Source organism: Ursus arctos, unplaced genomic scaffold (assembly GCF_023065955.2).
Source record: "Ursus arctos isolate Adak ecotype North America unplaced genomic scaffold, UrsArc2.0 scaffold_25, whole genome shotgun sequence".
Lineage (NCBI taxonomy): Eukaryota > Metazoa > Chordata > Mammalia > Carnivora > Ursidae > Ursus > Ursus arctos.
The window spans coordinates 13,702,224-13,720,549 of NW_026622930.1; the positions used below are offsets into that span (position 1 = coordinate 13,702,224).

At 41.9% G+C, this 18,326-nt stretch overlaps 1 long non-coding RNA gene across 1 annotated transcript in view; it reads left to right on the top strand.

The window, feature by feature from the left end:
* LOC113267373 (uncharacterized) overlaps window positions 1-18,068 on the top strand; it is a 39,962-nt gene extending 21,894 nt beyond the window's left edge. The window contains exons 5-6 of the long non-coding RNA XR_003320744.4: window positions 5,258-5,468; window positions 17,651-18,068. This is a non-coding gene — a long non-coding RNA (uncharacterized LOC113267373). The remainder of the gene's footprint in view (window positions 1-5,257; window positions 5,469-17,650) is intronic.
* Window positions 18,069-18,326: the final 258 nt, after the last annotated feature.

The window sequence follows — 18,326 nt, forward strand, 5'->3', positions numbered from 1 at the left end:
TATAAGGGCACCTATCATATAGGAATAGGGCCCATACTAATGACCCCTTTCTAACGTAATTACTTGTTTAAAGACCCTATCTCCATTATGTGAGGGCGATCTGGCTGCAACATCTGTCACCCCGTTGATCACCAAGCTTTATTAGGCGGATCTGGCCGGCTAGACGGGTGTCCCCTTCCTCCCTCACCACTCCATGTACGTCCCTCCCAAAGCTAAGCACTCAGTTGAAGGGGACGACCTTCCCTGATAGAGGAGGACCACTCTTTGGTCAAGGGTATTCGGGTAGCTGCCCTCCCCTGCTAGAACTTCCAAACAAGCTGTCAAGGTCCACTTGTAGGAGAACGCAGGGTAGTCAAGCTCCCAAGATTCCTGACACATCCAAACAAGGTGCTGCACGTGGCAGTCTGCCTTTTAAAAAACAGAAACAGAAACAAACAAAACAAAACAAAAAAACCAGACTCTGTCTCCAAATACTGTCTCACCCTTAGGCACTGGAGTTCAGGACTTGAGTATATGAGTCCAAGGCAGACACAGGTCAGCTCATGACGCCCATCATTCGTGGTTGGGCTCACTCCATGCTACTGAAGAACAGAATGTGTTTAGGAAGCTCCTATGGTCTGGAAAGCTGGTAGTCAAAAAAAAAAAAAGGAGGAAAGGAAAAAAAAGAACCCCAATTAAGATCTCCAGAGGGATGATTAGGGCAAAAGCTGCCCTTTTCGTAATGAATAATTCCTTATGAACCAGTCTAATTTCATTTGATTCATGGTGCATCTCACTTTCGTTATGCTGCCGTTAAAGTGTTCAAACACAGCTAAGAAGAGAGAAACTATTTCTTCTCTGCGTGAACAAAGTCCTCAGATACCCAGATGAAAGCACCTTGTGTTTCCCGCCCAAATTTACCACCAGACTTGAAAAGGACAACAAATGTCAGCCCGGATGGGTGATTCTCTTTGTTATGATTTCCTAAAAGGTCTATTTGGGGAGGGGGAGTGGTCTTGCCAGACCCCATGAACTGACTTATTTTCCTTGGATAGAAATCTTCCAGGAAATCTCCTCTACTTCGCCCAACCGTCAAGTGATTCAGTTATTATCTGCAGAGGGTAAGGGTTTTTCTGACTCGTGATCTCGATCTGTTTTGAGATCATTCAGGAGGAAAGGAAATCTCCCCCCTCCCATTTTATTTTTAAAAATCTCCATTTCAGAGGTGCCACGTGGCTCGGGACACTGTTGTTCCTCATGTTTATTGACTTTCTCTCTTGGTGCGTATTGAGCCTCACAGCTTTAATTATCACTTATATACAGATGATATTCAAATTTACACTTCATTTCCAGCCCTTTCAGATGATGTCACCCTTCGCCTCGCCCCAGACTTGGCTCACGTCTTGTCTTGGATGAGCCACAATTTTCTCTGATTGAATATGGATGAGACGGAGGCTTTGCAGTTTAGTTGTAAATAAACTCTAAATGCATTGAAGTTAATTTACCTCATTGATAGCCCGGTCTTCCAGTTAAGAGCAAGGGTGTTCAGCGACTGACTCTGCATTATCCTCCTTCATTCATCGGAGAACTACCCGGCCAAGGGATTAATCTCCACCAAATATCCCAAAGACATGTGACAGTTTCCATCACCGCTAATTTTGGCCAGAATTCTGGTTATCTCACAGCTGAAATTCTGCCATGATCTTTGGAAAGGCCTCCGATAAACCTCCTGTTTACGGTCTACTTGGAATATGGCTGCCCTTTGGCCTTGCTTTGTGTACACAATCCCAGGACACATTTTCCTTCAGGCAGCTGCGCTAGTTTCTTGCGCACTGAATAAAATGTAATTTGTCAAGATCTTGGCCAGATTGTCTGCCTTCACATAAACTAGCTTTTGAAATGACTTAAAATTACGGGCTCGTTTTTTCAAGAGTTGCTTGCTGTTTTGTTTCATCGTATGGCTGGAGATGTACTGTGCATAGCACCTCAACACTCTTTAGAACATGCTAGCTTGAACAAAAGTGTGTATTTGAAAACACCAGGAGTAAGCACTAGCCTACGAGAGCCTGGCACGTAATAAGCAATAAGCACTCAATACATACTTGATGGAATAAAGACTGGGTAAATGAATTTGTAATCCTTTGACCCATTTGTGGGTTTTGCTGCTGTAGTTATTTATAATATATTTTTATCTACCTCTTAGATTATTATGTAACTGCGACTGTGTAATTATTATTTCAACTAGAACATATTAGAAATCTCCATTAACATAACTGAAGGGTATAAAATAGAATGTTTGGAGTTGTCAATTAGCTGATTTGTCTTGTGTTGCTTTTCTTCATTATTTCAGTGCAGCTAACGGTTCATTCAGCACATTTTAATTAAAAACAAACATATGTGGGTCTGCTAAGAACTCAAGTGTCTAGTAATGCCGTTAGACAGGGATGGCAAATATTTCTAGCAGTGACCATATGATATCTTCCATTCATCTCCGCAATAATCCTCCAAATCTAATTATTGGGAGGATGGCAGCTGCACTCAGTTAGGCTTTTCTTTATTTTTACAGAGATGTGTTTTTTTTCAGCCCGTTGTGTTGTAGAAAATCAGCTGCTGCCTGAGTCCCTTCCAAGGCTGAAATCCCCACATCTACAAGACTTTCCTCCAGTTGCTTCCATTGAGACATTACCCATTTGTTCCTGTCCATGTGCCTTCTGGCCTGAAGATGTACCAAGGAAACGTATAGCCTTCTGACAAGATCGCTTTCTCTGTTTGTACAAATGTGTTAGGTATATTATTGTGACCTGAAGGTATAACCGTGGAGTATGTGTCACCAGGGAAGCCCTAGTAACAGATATGACATCATCTGCATGAAGCCGCCATGTTCCATGGTCCGGTCTTTAGCTTTGCAGGCTCAGGCAGGATTCTATCAGCTTCATCTCTTACTGAGGATGCAGAGGAGAATGTACTCATTTAAAATGAGAATCATAGCAATTAAAAAAATATTTACTCATACAGAATGTCCCTCTAGTGTAATCATTGAGAACGGGGACTCTGGAGTCAGACTGCTTGGGGTCCAATCCTGTTTGTGCTGCTTGCTAGCTGTGTAACCTGGAACACATTGCTTAACTTCAGTGCATGTGGCAGACAGACTTTAGGGTGGCCCCCACGATCTCTGCTCCTCGGAGGCACAACCCTGTGTCAGTCCCCGCCCCACGAGTGTGGGTAGGACCTGTGATATGCTTCTAACCAGTGGAAGGTGGCAAAGGTAATGAGATGTACATTATGAATGCACGATTATGTAAGAGCGCAACACTCACCCTGCTAGAGTTTCTCTCTCTCTCCCTGTCTCTGCCTCTGACTTGGACTTGTGCTGTTGGAGTGCTGAGCTGCCTTGTAAAAAGTCCAGCTACATTGAAGCCATCATACTAGAATGACCACACAGAAAGACTAAATAGAAATAGATTGGGGCGCCTGGGTGGCACAGCGGTTAAGCGTCTGCCTTCGGCTCAGGGCGTGATCCTGGCGTTATGGGACTGGCGTTATGGGATCGAGTCCCATGTCAGGCTCCTCCGCTATGAGCCTGCTTCTTTCTCTCCCACTCCCCCTGCTTGTGTTCCCTCTCTCGCTGGCTGTCTCTCTCTCTGTCAAATAAATAAAAATCTTTAAAAAAAAAAAGAAAGAAAGAAAGAAAGAAAGAAAGAAAGAAAGAAAGAAAGAAAGAAAGAAATGCCCAAGGAACTGTCTTCTAGCCCTAGGTTCCAGCTATTTCGGTGTTTCCAGGCCCTAAAGGAATGTGTAAAGAGGACTTGAGATGATTCCAGCCCCACCCCCATTACTGCAACCATGAAGAGGTCCCCCACGAGAACCACCCAGCTGAGCTCGGTCAACTTCTAGAACTGTGGGAAAGAAGAAATGATGGTTCTTGTTTATAGCCACTGTTTTAAGGTCACTGGTTACATAGCAAAGGAGAACTTGAAAAAATACACATACTGAAACTCACATTTGTGTGTGTGTGTGTGTGTGTGTGTGTGTGATACAAACATATATTCTGTTTGACATATGTGTGTCACACAGCTTGGTAACCAGTGCTAGCAATGCTGTTGTCACATTCACTGTTCTATCGTGGGCACTTGCCATCCTAGGGTCAGCACACGTGGTTTTGGTGATTTTGCAAATCCCAGATCCATGATGTGTGGTCATTTGTAATTTTGCTGAGCCACGAATTTGTGTCCCAGGCTTGTGGGAGAGAGCAAGCTTCTCACTGGTGAATGATCCTAGCTGACTACCAGCACAAACGGGGTTTTGTTTTCTGTTCGTAATGCCTTATGCATTCAATTTTATGATGTAATTTTTTTAAATGCTTTGCTCCCTTGTTAAAACGAAAGGCTGTAAAAAGTATCTTAGTGATAAAAATGAGAAAATAAAGAGGCCTGAGAGCTCCTCCCCCACCCCAGTAACAGGAATATGAAAGACTGGAGTATCAAATGTGATGGCAGCTTAATGTATGCAGTGAGAGCAGTTGGAGGGGGGGCAGTCCCAAAACCAGGGAGCACAACTGATTGAGCCATTTTGGTGAGAACTCTGATCAGAACAGTGTAGTTTACAAAGTCTTGAGAAGCCTCCAGGCATCATTGATGTTTTTGAATTAAAATAGACTGCATTTGGGGAGGAAATTATATGCTATTTCTGTTCACCAGTTTGTGGGATATTCAAAGGTGCAGGAACATATATGTCTTGAATTTCAGCAGAATGTAGTCCCAAAACTTTATATTTGAGAGGCTTGTACAGCCTTAAGAAGAGTTTAAGTCATGGTCCTTGCCCTTGAGATGCACACAGTTTATCCAGGTGATGGATGTGGAGGAAAGAGGGGATAAAAGAAGCCAACGAGTGACAAGTTAAAGATTATCACTCTCGTGTATGGTGGTGAATGTCACCTGTGATAAGGTGCCATAGAGAATAAATGTTAGTTCAGAGGAGGAAGACCAAGAACTTGAGATCTCTCACAGGATAAAGTACAAGGTCCTTGGCCTGGCATTCAAGGCTTTCCATAATCTCTCCCCAACCTTATCTCCAAACTTCTCTCTTAATATCCACCACATAAAACAGCCCTTCCAGTCAACTTGGCTGATTCTTTAAGAAATACACCTGCCTCTAATTTACACCCTCTTAATTTAAGGAGTTTAAAATAAAATGAAAAAGAAATGAGCAACACACACATACGCATAAAATAATTTCAGAAGAGCACGATTTATGTTGCCTGTCAATTTTTTTTAAACAGAAAATTCCTTAGCAATGGTGAGTGAGAAACCTCTCGTCCATGATCTACCCTGCCCCTTCTCCTTCTGGCTGGCTGACCGGAGCAGAGTCAAGCCCCCGGGTCACCTTGGAAGCTACACGCTGAAGATGGCAGAGCCTCTAGCAGCTGGGTCCTGAATGTGTGTGTGGAGGAAGGTCACCTAGCAACCAGGAAGGCCCCTGTCAACTCACACGTAAGTAAGAAGTACATCTATTGTGGTTGGCCTTCGAAATTGTGGGTCTGTTTATTACAGCTGCTAGCTTCCTGGGCACTTTGCATCGGGTAAGATGAAGAAGGGCGAAAAAGCTATCACTACTAGCATCAAAATAGAGGTTACTCACTGCACTGATAAAGGCTAACAGGACACTTCCCATCAAGACTAAGGATTCTGGCACCAGACTGCCGGACTGAAAGCCATTTCTACCATTTACTGGGTATATAACCTTAGGCAAGTGCATTAGGTGGGGACGTGGGGTTCTCCAGAGAAACAGAACCAATAGCATATATCAGAGAGAGAGAGAGGGAGGGAGAAACAATTGGCTTATGTGATTGTGGAGGTTTGGCAAGTCCAAAATCTGATGGGGGAGGCTGGCAGGCTGCAGACACAGGAAAGAACTGCAGTTCAAGTTCAAAGGCAGGCTGTTAGTGAATTAGGAAGAGCTGAGGCTGCAGATGGAGTCCAAAGGCAAGTTGCTGGCAGAATTTCTTCTTGCTCATGGAGAGGTCAGCTTTTTGTTCTCTTCAGCCTTTCAGCTGATTAGATGAGGCCTCCCCAGCATTATGGAGGGCAATCTGCTTTACTCAAGGTCCGCTAATTTAAATACGAATCTCATCCAGAAACACCCTCATAGAGACATCCAGAATAATGTCTGACCAACTATCTGGGCCCTGTGGCCCAGCCAAGGTAACACATAAAGGTAACCATCACAGGACGCTGTCTCTCTCAGTGCCTCAGTTAACCTCATCTGTGAAATGGAGATAATGAAAGAGCCTATCCTACCGGCCAAATCTGAAGACCAAATGAATAAGTGCATGTGTTTAGAATAGTGCCTGCACTCTTGACTATTATTATTAATAAGAATCATTAGTTACTATTTTCATAGGCTTCAGCTGTATGTTTCCCTCTGACAAAAGAGCTAAGAAAATGATTAAGCAGGGGCACCAAGAGTAATGGGTGTTCAGTTGGGAACACCACTAACATGAAGAGAGTCTTCATACATGAGAATTCTTCTAGTGTGGAAGCTGGAGCCTTGCCTGCCGGCCTCTGCAGACTATATTGGCCAGGGCTCCATTAGTGAGGGGCTATCTTTTTTCTTGTTGTTATTCCATGAATAAATTTTAATATATTCAATTTTCCCAATAAACTGTTTATTTACTGCTCATATGAATGCAGTCTGTGAAAACGTTTACATGACCGGAATCCTTGGCAAGCTCCTGCAGCATCTCTCCTGCTTTGCTTCTCCTTCATTTCTGGTGAGAAACTTCATTTTTACTTTACATGTTTTTGAATTAACTGTCACTTCTCAGGAATGCAATGTCAGCGTAAATCAAAAGGCTGAGGTAGAGTAGAATGATTAAAAATCTGGCTCAGGGTTCACCAGAATTGTGTGTAAAGAAGCCCCAGCTTCTTCACAGGGGGTTATTGTGGGGATTGAATGGGGAGTCTCAACACTGTGCCTGGCACAAGAAACACTTGGCGAACGGGAACTAGGAAGATTCTTTCCATGAGTAATTCTCTCTACATTGTTGTTACCATGTTCCTCCCTGTGCTGAGGAGGGGGTCCCAGGATGCCGAGGAGACCTAGGATCGTGGGACCCTGAATGACTGTGTAGAAGAAGTCACCCAGCAGCCAGGACTGGCCCTGTCCGTCTATTACATATGCAAGAAGTAAACTCCTATTTTCATTAACTGTTTAAGTGTGGGGTTTCCTTATTATTGCCCCTAGCTTGTTAGGCACTATGAATCCCCTTAGGCACTTATTGCCCCTAGCTTGTTAGGCACTATGAATCCCCCAGTGAATATTGAAAGAAGGCCACCAGCCATTCATGATGTTCTCTTCACCTCTGCGGGCTGCAGAGGCCTTGAACTTCTATAGAAAGTGTTTGCTATACAACAGCTTATTTACTTCCCATATCTACTGCCCAGTGACAATACCTCTCCTTTTATGGAAATGTCCTGCTCCCCCAGTTAGACAATATTGTAGATATTGATTTCAGGGTGCAAGAAATATAATTTTTAAAATTTTATTTTGGGGCGCCTGGGTGGTTCATTAGGTTAAGTGTCTGGCTATTGATTTCGGCTCAGGTCATGATCTCAGGGCTGTGGGATCGAGCTCCGAGTTGAGCTCCATGCTGAGCATAGAGTCTGCTTGAGATTTTCTGTCTACCTCTGCCCATCCCCCAGTTCATGCTCTCTCTCTCAAGTTAATAAATAAATCTTAAAAAAATAAGATAAAATAAAATAAAATTTAATTTCTTTCTTGAGTTTCCATGCTACTGATACAGCCCAATAGGAATTCTAGTTAATTTGAGATTTTCCTGATTTCTTTTGGAGTTGCATCTAGTCCTGGGCTGTGGAGCTGGGCATCTGATCTTCAATATCATCATCTGGTGCAGACATCCTCATTTCTGCTGGGTATTTCACTGTCAGTTAGTGTGTAGTTTTCTCTCATTCTTGACTGTGAAGCTGCCCACCATTGGTCCCAGTCTCAGCATTTTCAAGCTGCTTATACGTATGTAAGAATAAAGAGGATTGTGTGAGTGTCCAGGGTGTATAGAAATCTGTCCATGGGGCGCCTGGGTAGCGCAGTCGTTAAGCGTCTGCCTTCGGCTCAGGGCATGATCCCGGCGTTCCGGGATCGAGTCCCACATCGGGCTCCTTGGCTGGGAGCCTGCTTCTTCCTCTCCCTCTCCCCTGCTGTGTTCCCTCTCTCGCTGGCTGTCTCTCTGTCACATAAATAAATAAAATTTTAAAAAAGAAAAGAAAAAAAGAAATCTGTCCATGGGGCAATGGGTAGAAGAAGGGACTACAGACCCAAGAAAATCAGTTAATACTTCAAAGATTTTTTTATTTATTCGAGAGACAGAGAGAGAGAGAGAGTTTGTGTGCACAGAGGGGGAGGGGCAGAGGGAGTAGGTGAGAGAGAATCTCAAGCAGACCCCTCCTTGAGCATGGAGCCCATCGAAGGGTTCGAGCTTATGACCCTGAGATCATGACCTGAGCCGAAACTAAGAGTCAGATGCTTAACCAACTGAGCCACCCAGGGGCCCCAGTTAATATTTTAATATTAAAAATATAATTCCACCACAAAAAGAAAGGCCCTTGAGGATAGGAACTGTATCCTGACCATATCTTGGTACACTATCCAGCAAATCAAACAGAGGAAGAAAAATTCCCAGTCTTTTCTGAAACAGTAACTTCAATAGGGAAAAGCACTGTTATGAGCTGAATTCTGTGTTCCTACCCACTCCCCATGTCTAGTCATGGCGGAATAACCAATACTTGTTTTCTTCCTGCCGTAAACAACTAGACAATCTCGTAAAATAAATGATACAATTATTTCAGACATTGGACAGCAGGACTGTACCCCCTGAGAGAAGGGGAACAAAGCAAGATAAAAGAACTACCAGGGAGCTATAAAGTGAAAGTTTCTCAGCATCCGCAGTTCTCTGGGAGACAACTGAGTTCCACCTAGTCAATGTGGAGAAACCTCACTGACCGCTGTCTTTGTTTTCCATGGCTACTATAACAAATTGTTATAAATTTAGTGACTTAAAACAACATAAGTTTATTATCTTACAATTCTGTAAGTCAGAAGTCTGATACAGATCTCACTGGCATAAAATCAAAGCGTTGGCATGGTACATTCCTCTCTGGAAAACCTAGGGAAGAATTCACGTCTTTGTGTCTTTCACCTTGGTGAGGCCACCCACTTTCCTTGATTCACGGCCCCCTTTTTTCCATCTCCAAAGTCAACAACACTGAGCTGAATCCTCACGCTCTATCTCTTGTTCTGTCTTCTGCTTCCCTCCGCAGTTTTTAAAAACTGTTAGAAATGCCAGTATAATCTTCCTATTTTGAATTCAGCTGACTAGTAAACTTAATTCAGCTGCTACCCTAATTCCCCTTTGTCATGTATCCTAACATGTCCCCAGGTTCCAGGGGTTAAGATGTAGGCATTTCAGGAGGACTTCATTCTGCATACTGCAACCACTGAGGCATTTTTAGAGACCTCAAAAGTTGTGCCATAGTAGTGGAGATAAACTACCTCTAAGGTAATGGATACTCTATACCCAACCTAGCAAAGCTGTAAAATAAGTTCGAAAAGAATTAAGCTAATCCACAAGTACATTAATACTTGCCAAAACCAATTCCAAAACTCTTTAAAGAAAGACAACACAATCCAGACACAAAACAATGTGTTGTTTATAATCGCAACCAAAAGTTACTAGACATTCAAAGAAGCAGGAACACATGAGTCACAACCAGAAGAAAAATTAATCATTAGGAACAGACCCAGAAAAGACAGCAATGATAGAATTATCAAACAAGGACTTTAAAATACTTCTTATAAATATGCTCAAGAGGAAATGATATGAGGAAAGAAATGCAAACTATAAAAAAGAAATGAGTAGAATTTCAATGGAACCAAATGAAATTTAAAAAGTCAATGTATAAATGTAACAAGAGACTGGAGACTGCAGAAGAAAAGATCAGTGAACCTGAAGAAATAACAAAAGAAATACATGGAGAAAAAAAAAAGTCTGAAAAAAATGAAAAGAACTTTAGTTACCCGTGGGACAAGATCACGTAGTTGGATATATATGAAAGGGGAGCCCTAGGAAAGGGGGAACAGAAAATCTGTTAGAAGAAATAATGGCCAAAATGTCCCCAAATTTAAAAACTAAAAACATAGGTCCAAGACACTCAATGAATACCAAGCAGAAAAAATACAAATAAAAGCACATCACAATACATATAATCAAAATTGCTGAAAACCAGTGATGAAAAAGTTCTTAGAAGAAGCCAGATGGTGCAGTCGTTAAGTGTCTGCCTTCGGCTCAGGGCGTGATCCCAGCATTCTGGGATCAAGTCCCACATCAGGCTCCTCCGCTAGGAGCCTGCTTCTTCCTCTCCCACTCCCACTGCTTATGTTCCCTCTCTCGCTGGCTGTCTCTCTCTCTCAAATAAATAAATAAAATCTTAAAAAAAAAAAAAAGAAGAAGAAGAAGAAGAAGCCAGAGAAAGAAAAACACATTATAAATAAGGACGGGACACAGGCAAGGATATTCACAGACTTGTTGTCAGAAACAATGCAAGCCAGAAGACAAGGAGAATACATTGTCACGGTGCTGGGAGGGGAAAAAAATGTCGAAGTAGAATTCTATATCTAGAAAAAAGATCCTTCAAAAATGAAAGCAAAATAAGGCTTTTCATCTAGGAGACCTATACCGTCAGAAATGTTTAAGTCAGCTTTTCAGGCGGAGGCAAGTGACACCAGTCGGAAACCGGGATCTAAGTAAATGGAGGAAGGACATTGACGTGGTGAATTTGCACATAAAGATAAAACATGTTTCCCTAACATAAAATTTTCTTTTAAAGAGAATGAAATGTTTAAGGCGAAAATAATAACAATGTATTATGGAGTTTATTATGCATGTAGAAGTAAGATGTGTGGCAACAAGTGCCTTAAGGACCCAGAGGGAGAAACGGAAGCATACTATTGCAAGGTTCTTAGGTTCTACATTACAAGATACATCATGATTGGAAAGTGGACTGTGCTGTTAAAGATGCATATTGTGAACTCGGTACCCCACCCCACCAAAAAATAAAGCAGGTAGCTATGCATAATAAGCCAATAGAGAGAAAATAGAATGTAAAAATACCCAATCCAAGAGAAAGCCATGAAAGAGGGGGAAAAATAGCAGATAACCAAGTAAAAGACAAAACAGTTGAGATAGTAGACTTAAATCCAACCATATCAGTAACTACATTAAATAAAAACACTTTAATTAAACAGTCAGAGATTGTCAGACGGGATAAGAAAGCAAGACCCAATTAAACATTGCCTCCAAGAGATCTAATTTAAATATAAAAAAGGTTAAAATAAAGGAATGGAAAAAGATATACTGTACAAATATTAATAATAAGAAATCTGAAGTGGTTATATTAATATCAGACAAAGGGAACTTCAGGATAAAGAATATAACTAAAGAAAAAGAGGGACAATTTACAATGATGCAAGATCAGTTCATTAAGACAACATCACAGTTGTGTATTCAACTAAATGTGTGTTCACAGAGCTTCAAAATACACAGAGCAAACACTGAAAGAACTGAGAAAGATTTCAAAGTCTACAGTTATGTGTGATTTTGAAACTAAACATGGTGGAATGTTTTGTTTATTTCAACAAATGGTGGTGGGAAAACTGGATTGCCACATGCAAAAGAATGGAATTGGACCTGGTACCACATACAAAAATTAACTCAAAATGAATCAAAGACCTAAATATGAGTTGAAGCCATAGAACTTTGAAGGACAGAGAAAAAACTTTGTGACAATGGATTTGCATTGGTTTTATGGATATGACACCTAGAGCACAGTTGACCAAAGAAAATTAGGTAAAGTGGTCTACATCAAAATTTAAAACTTCTGTGCATGAAAGGATACTATCAACAGAGCAAAAAGGCAACCTACGAAATGGGAGAAAATACTTGAAAATTATTTATCTGATCAGGGACTGATAACCAGAATATATAAAGAAGTCTTAAAACTCAACAGTTAAAAAAAAAACCCAAACAACCCCATTAAAAATTAGCAAAGAACTTAGATAAACATTCCTCCAAAGATCATATACAACTGGTCAATAATCCACGAAAACATGCTCAACATTACTAATTATCGGGGAAACCCAAGTCAAAACCACAATGAGATACCACTTCACACCCATTAACATGGCCATTTAAACAACAACAACAACAACAACAAAACCAAGAGAACAACAGATACTAGTGAAGATGTGGAGAAATTGCAACCACTGTGTATTGCCGGAGGGAACATAGAATGGTAACTTCTGTGAAAAACATATGATGGTTCCTCCAGTAATTGAACATAGAATTCTCCTGTGATCCAGCAATTCCACCAGAGAACGGAAAGCAGGGACTTGCACAGATATTTGTACACCCGTGTTCCTAGGAGCATTATTCACAATAGCCGAAATATAGAAGCAACCTCAGTGTCCATCGCTAGATATGAATAAACAAGATGTGGTAAATGTGGAAATACAGCAGAATAGTATCGACTCTTTTAAAAAGAGGGAAATTCTGACATATGCTACAATACGAACAAACCTCGAAGATATGCTGGGCGACATAAGCCCGTGAGGAAGGAACCTACCCTCTGATTCCTCTACTGGGAGGTCCCTAGACTAGAAAAAGGAAGTAGAATGGTGGTTTTCGGGGACCGGGAGGAAGAGCAGGAGGGATGGGCAGTTAGTGTTTCCTGGGTATGGAGTTTCAGTTTGGAAAAATGAAAAGTTCTGGAGACGGATGTTGGTGCTGGTTGCATGACAATGTGACTCTACTAATGCTCCGTGAGGTGTATGCTCTCAAATGTTTAAGATGAGAAATTTTATACTGTGTGTGTGTGTGTGTGTGTGTGTGTGTGTGTGTGTGTGTGTGTGTTACTACCATAAGCAAAGAGAAGAAGGGGGAGGAGAAGGAGAGAGTTAAAGCATTTGAAAAGAAAGGCTCCATATGTTTTTGACTGAGATGATTAAATTTTCTTTTTTTTTCTTTTTCCTTTTTTTCTTTTTCTTTCTGTTTTTCCACATCAGAGGGAAAGCTTATATTGCAGTCTGGCCCGGTTCCCCAGCTCTGCTCTCGGGGAACTCCCTTGTGCTAGAAAGCTCTGGCCACGTGGGCCTGTGGGTCTGTATGCTGGCACAGGGACGCGTTTTTTCTTACTTCCCGGTTTAATTTAGGGGTGGCGCTTCACAAAGGGCTTCAACAGGAAGGAGAAATTACCGACCCTGCTATTTTCGTTTACAACAGCTTCAAGATTCAAGCTAAAGCTCCCATTACCCTTTTCCCTCCGTTCCTCTAAAAATACTCGTTTCCCTCTCGGATTCCGCGGAGAAGGGAACTTTGGCTGGTTCTGCAGGTGTAGATGGAGCCCCGTGCCTCCTGGTCCTCAAGGGCTCTCGCAGTGATAAGTCACCCTGTCCTCCAGGGGGTTCTTGTTCAGCCTGGGGAGCTCCTAGTGGATTCAAGTGTTAGGCCAAATCCCAGACTTGAATATGGACCTCCTTTCTGAATGATTGGATAAAGGGTTATTTTATCCAATATTCATAGACCCTGTGGATAGTTAATTCAACTTGGTAACAGTTCAAATCTGATGCCAAAGGGTGCCTTTACATAGGGCAACAGAACACAGGCGTTGACATAATAATTTTTAAAATGGGGAATAACATGGGGCACCTGGGTGGCTCAGGCTCCCCACTTGACAGGGAGTCCACTTCTCCCTCTCCCTTTGCCCCTCCCCTGCTCGTGCATGCTCTCTCTGAAATAAATAAATACAATCTTTTAAAACACTGGGAATAACATATAAATGAAAAAATGAAAATTAAAACATTAAAAATGGAAATAGGGGCGCCTGGGTGGCACAGCGGTTAAGCGTCTGCCTTCGGCTCAGGGCGTGATCCCGGCATTATGGGATCGAGCCCCACATCAGGCTCCTCCGCTATGAGCCTGCTTCTTCCTCTCCCACTCCCCCTGCTTGTGTTCCCTCTCTCGCTGGCTGTCTCTATCTCTGTCAAATAAATAAATAAAATCTTTTAAAAAAATGGAAATAATATTAATAACAACAATATTGGCTAACATTTGGGGTACTACTTTTCAAATACTGATTTACTTAATCCTCACAATAAGGCAGGTTTTATGACTGTCCCCATTTCACAGATGAGGAAACTCAGCCTCGAAGCAGTGAGTTAGCTTTCCCAGCTACGTGCTCATTCTTAAATTTGAATTCCTATCCCTTGACACCTGCTTTCACTATTGGATGTCTCACTAAAAGTCAGACTAGTTTGAGGCTTGTTCTGTGTTGCCGTATTATTCAAGTTATTTTGCTAGCCAGCCATGGGAAACCAATTCAAATTTGGTGAACTAAGTATGGGAATTTGTTGGTGGTCTATCCAAGACCATTGGGTACAGCCAGTTTCAGGCACAACGGTATCCAAGTGACCAAATGGTGGTTATCTGTCTGTCTGTCTCTCACACACACATGCACACACATAGTTTTTCCACCTCTAGAGTCTGCTTTACCCTTCTGCTGACAAAGTTAAAATGACTAGCATCAAGCCTACATCCGAAAGTTTAAATTCTAGTAGAAAGAGCTTTTTGCCCCCTCAGGAGTCCCAGCATAAATCCTGGGATTGTGTCTTAGAGGCCTATCTTGAGTCACCTAATACCCCTAAACCAATCACTGTGGTCAAGCGGAAGGAAACTTTGCATTGGCCTGACCTGACACAATTGCCCATCTTCATGTTTGGAGGTTAGGGAGGGGCTTGGCTCCACCTAAACTGTGTGACCCAAGAGGGAGAAAGGCCAGTTGAGATGCTACTACCCGAAGAAACAGGGTGTGCACACAGGGCAGACAAAAGTAACACTCACTCTTGCCGCCAGGAGGGCAGTCAATCAATGGCAGACCCTGAACGTTACCTGACCTCAAGCTGGAATGTAGGGAATCCCCATGTCATCGGATTGGATGTCCAGTCGCCTGTTTTTTCCCTACAAAGCTTGCTGACCAAAGTTCTTTTAAAGATTCTAACAGCTTTGAATTCATGACTCATGGATCTCTTAAGAAACTGAGTCACTGCCGTCTTTCTACTTCCATTTTGACATTCATTCAGCAGACACTGATGGAGCCCTAGCTGTATGTAAGGACCTTGAAATGCAGAAGTGGGTCAGTGTCAGGGCCCTCCCTTCCAGTCCAGCCAGGGCTTATGTCCACAGCCATTAGTTGTGGGTTTGCTTGACTTCATAAATCACATGAAGCTTTTGCATTTAATGTTGGATTTTCCTATAACACCGTGGATAGAATTTCAAGTAGTAGCAGGTAGTCAATACATGTTTGCTGATTGATTATATGACAGAGAAGATCCATCCTTCTGTATTTATTATTTTTTCTCTATTGTTTGTCTGCTTCTAGACCAATCAGATCACAAGTGTTGGAAACCTCGAGCTGTTTTTCCAAGAACAGTGATATAATGCTATTCTTTATAGGTGGTGGAAATGGAAATTATTTGCTGTGGGAACCCCACGTTTATTAATCATTTGTGTGATGGTAAATGTGTGTGGGAGTAGGAAGTCTCACAATTGCCTTTCTTCCCTTTCTGTATTTTTGCTAACTTTGATCTGGAATTTTAGTCTTATTGGGTTAAGTTATTTCTGGTGAGGTGTTCAAAGACTTTCAAGTATCTCTGCGTTTCTGAACATTAGCTTCTTTCTGGTGTGTTTTTTCCTAATTATTCCAAATATAGGACAATGACCATGAAAGCAGAAAATAAAATATTTTCTGTTCCTGAATTTGATTGCATATTCACAACTTCCACTCAGTACCTCTCTAGTTATTAGGTTCATTTCAATGTCATTTTCAAGGTGCCTGCCAAAATTATAGTCATTTCAGTCCAAGTTAATATACATTTAGGGCACAAGTCGGTTCATTTGATTTAAACACAGGACCTCAATACCTGCGTTTACACATGGCTCAAAGCTCCTAGTATAGTAATTGTAGAGCTAGGCTACTGCATATTATTTAATATACTTATTAATTCATTCATCAAATATTTGCTGAACACCTGTCCTATGTGAAGGTGGTCAAAGGCACAGACTTCCAGGTATAAAAGAAACAAGTCCTAGGGATGTAACGTACAGCATGATGACTATAACTAATAATGTATACTGTCTATTTGAAAGTTTCTAAGAGAGTAGATGTTAAAAATTCTTACCACAAGAAAAAAAATTGTAATGCTGTGTGGTATGGATGTTAACTAGACTTCTCATGGTGTTCATTTCAAAATACACATACCTATATAATCGTTATGTTGTACACCTGAAACTAGTATCATGTTATATGCCAATTATATCTCAATTTAAAAATAAATATAAATAAATAAATAGGTTCATACCTCCTGTGCTAGGAAGAGATGTGAAGCAGGCTATGGGGAGAGTCAGGAGAGGGCTTTTAGATTGGGGGATGTATTAGTCAGCTGGGGCCACCATAACAAAATATCACAGCCTGGGGGACATCAGCCACAGAAATGTACTTTCTCATAGCTCTGGAAGCTAGATGTCCAAGATCAAGGTGTAGGCAGGTTTGGTTTCTCCTGAAGCCTCTCTTTGACTGACAGGTGGTCATCTTCTCCCTGTACGTGTGCCTGTCTGTTGTCTCTCTCCATGCTCATCTCCTATTCTTACAAAGACACCAGTCACATTGGTTGAGTGTTACCCTTACAAACCCATGTTAACTTAAGCACATCTTTAAAGGCCTTGTCCCCAGATGAAGTCACATTCTGAGATATTGAGTGTTAGGGCTTCCACATATGAATTTGGGGAGGACACCACTCAGCCCATAGCAGGGGGGTTCGGGAAGGACTCTCTGAGAGGAGGAGACATCTGAATGGAGACATGAAGAAGGAAGAAGTCATGGCTGTAGGGTGAGTCATCCAGGAGTCGAGCGCCTGTGGCAGGGGCAGACAATGAGTGCACAGGTTCAAGGCTGGAATGTCAAGGGGGGATGGTGGCCGGAGCCTAGTGAGGGAGGCCAAGTTTGCCGCAAGTCCAGGCAGAGCCGGCTCATGAGGAACCTTGGAGACATGGTGAGGACTTAACGTTTTTTCTTCTGTCATCGGAAGTCATAGGAGTGTTTTGCGCAAGTCAGAGACATAATCTCACATATGTTTTTAAGGGATTATTTTAAAACTTACAACAGATTTTCTGCAGGCTCCCAAGAATTCGGTGGGAAAGATCATACTGATCATGAAGCCCAGAAGAGTTTCTTAGAACGGTTAAGAGGCAGACCCCGGAGGTTACTCTCCGCTGATTTTTTAGCAATTTCTTCCTTCAAGGGTTAAGGTATCAGCTAAGAATTATTTGGAATACTGGACTGCCGCCAAGTTTCTCCTGCCACAGTCACTGACGCTGAGTTTATAACAAGGGAAATATCCGGCTCCATGTGTATATACCCTTTTCTTGAAGGAAAACGTGGGTTTAGATGATCTGGTCTGCATTAATTTATAAGGAGTAATGTCAAATTGACATCACTTGGAACAGCTTGAGTCAGGGCAAGCTCTGAGATGTCTTTTCCCTCTTTGACAGATGCCATCTCTAGACGTACATGGAGGAACAAGAGAGTGAGTAACGGTTACTTTGGAAATTTTGAGCAACTTGTTGCCAAAAAATAAGGGATCTCCACAAAGCAGTTCCCACTCATCACACCTAGACCCTATCCTGAATTAACCATCCTGGGCATTCTAAAGCCCCACATAGAGGAAGCCTGCGTGACACTGGGTTATATATATACCACAAACCAGCCAGGTATTTCTTAAGGTGCTTCCAATGGCCATAGCCATTTTTACAACACATTTATGCTGTACTCCAATGCAAGCACAGCACTCAATAGAAAACATACTCATCAAATACATTAGGAGTCATTTTCATGGGAACTTGTAAACATCAACCATCAATTTTCCCTCTTATGCCTCCATTAAACTTTGTTATTGAGGGCTGCCTTCCAAGATCTGTAAAAAGTTTCCTCATATAAAAGAGTATAAAGATATTAGACACACACACACACACACACACTTCCTACTGAAATATTCTGATTAGAGTTAGTAAAATTTGAGCCGAGATCAGTGACATGTCAAAAATGACACTCGGTCACTTTTTCAGTCTCTCTTCTTCTTCTTCTTCTTTTTTAAAAGATTATTTATTTTGAGAGAGAGAGAGTGAGAGCAGGGGCAGAGGGAGAAAGAATCCCAAGCAGACTCCACAC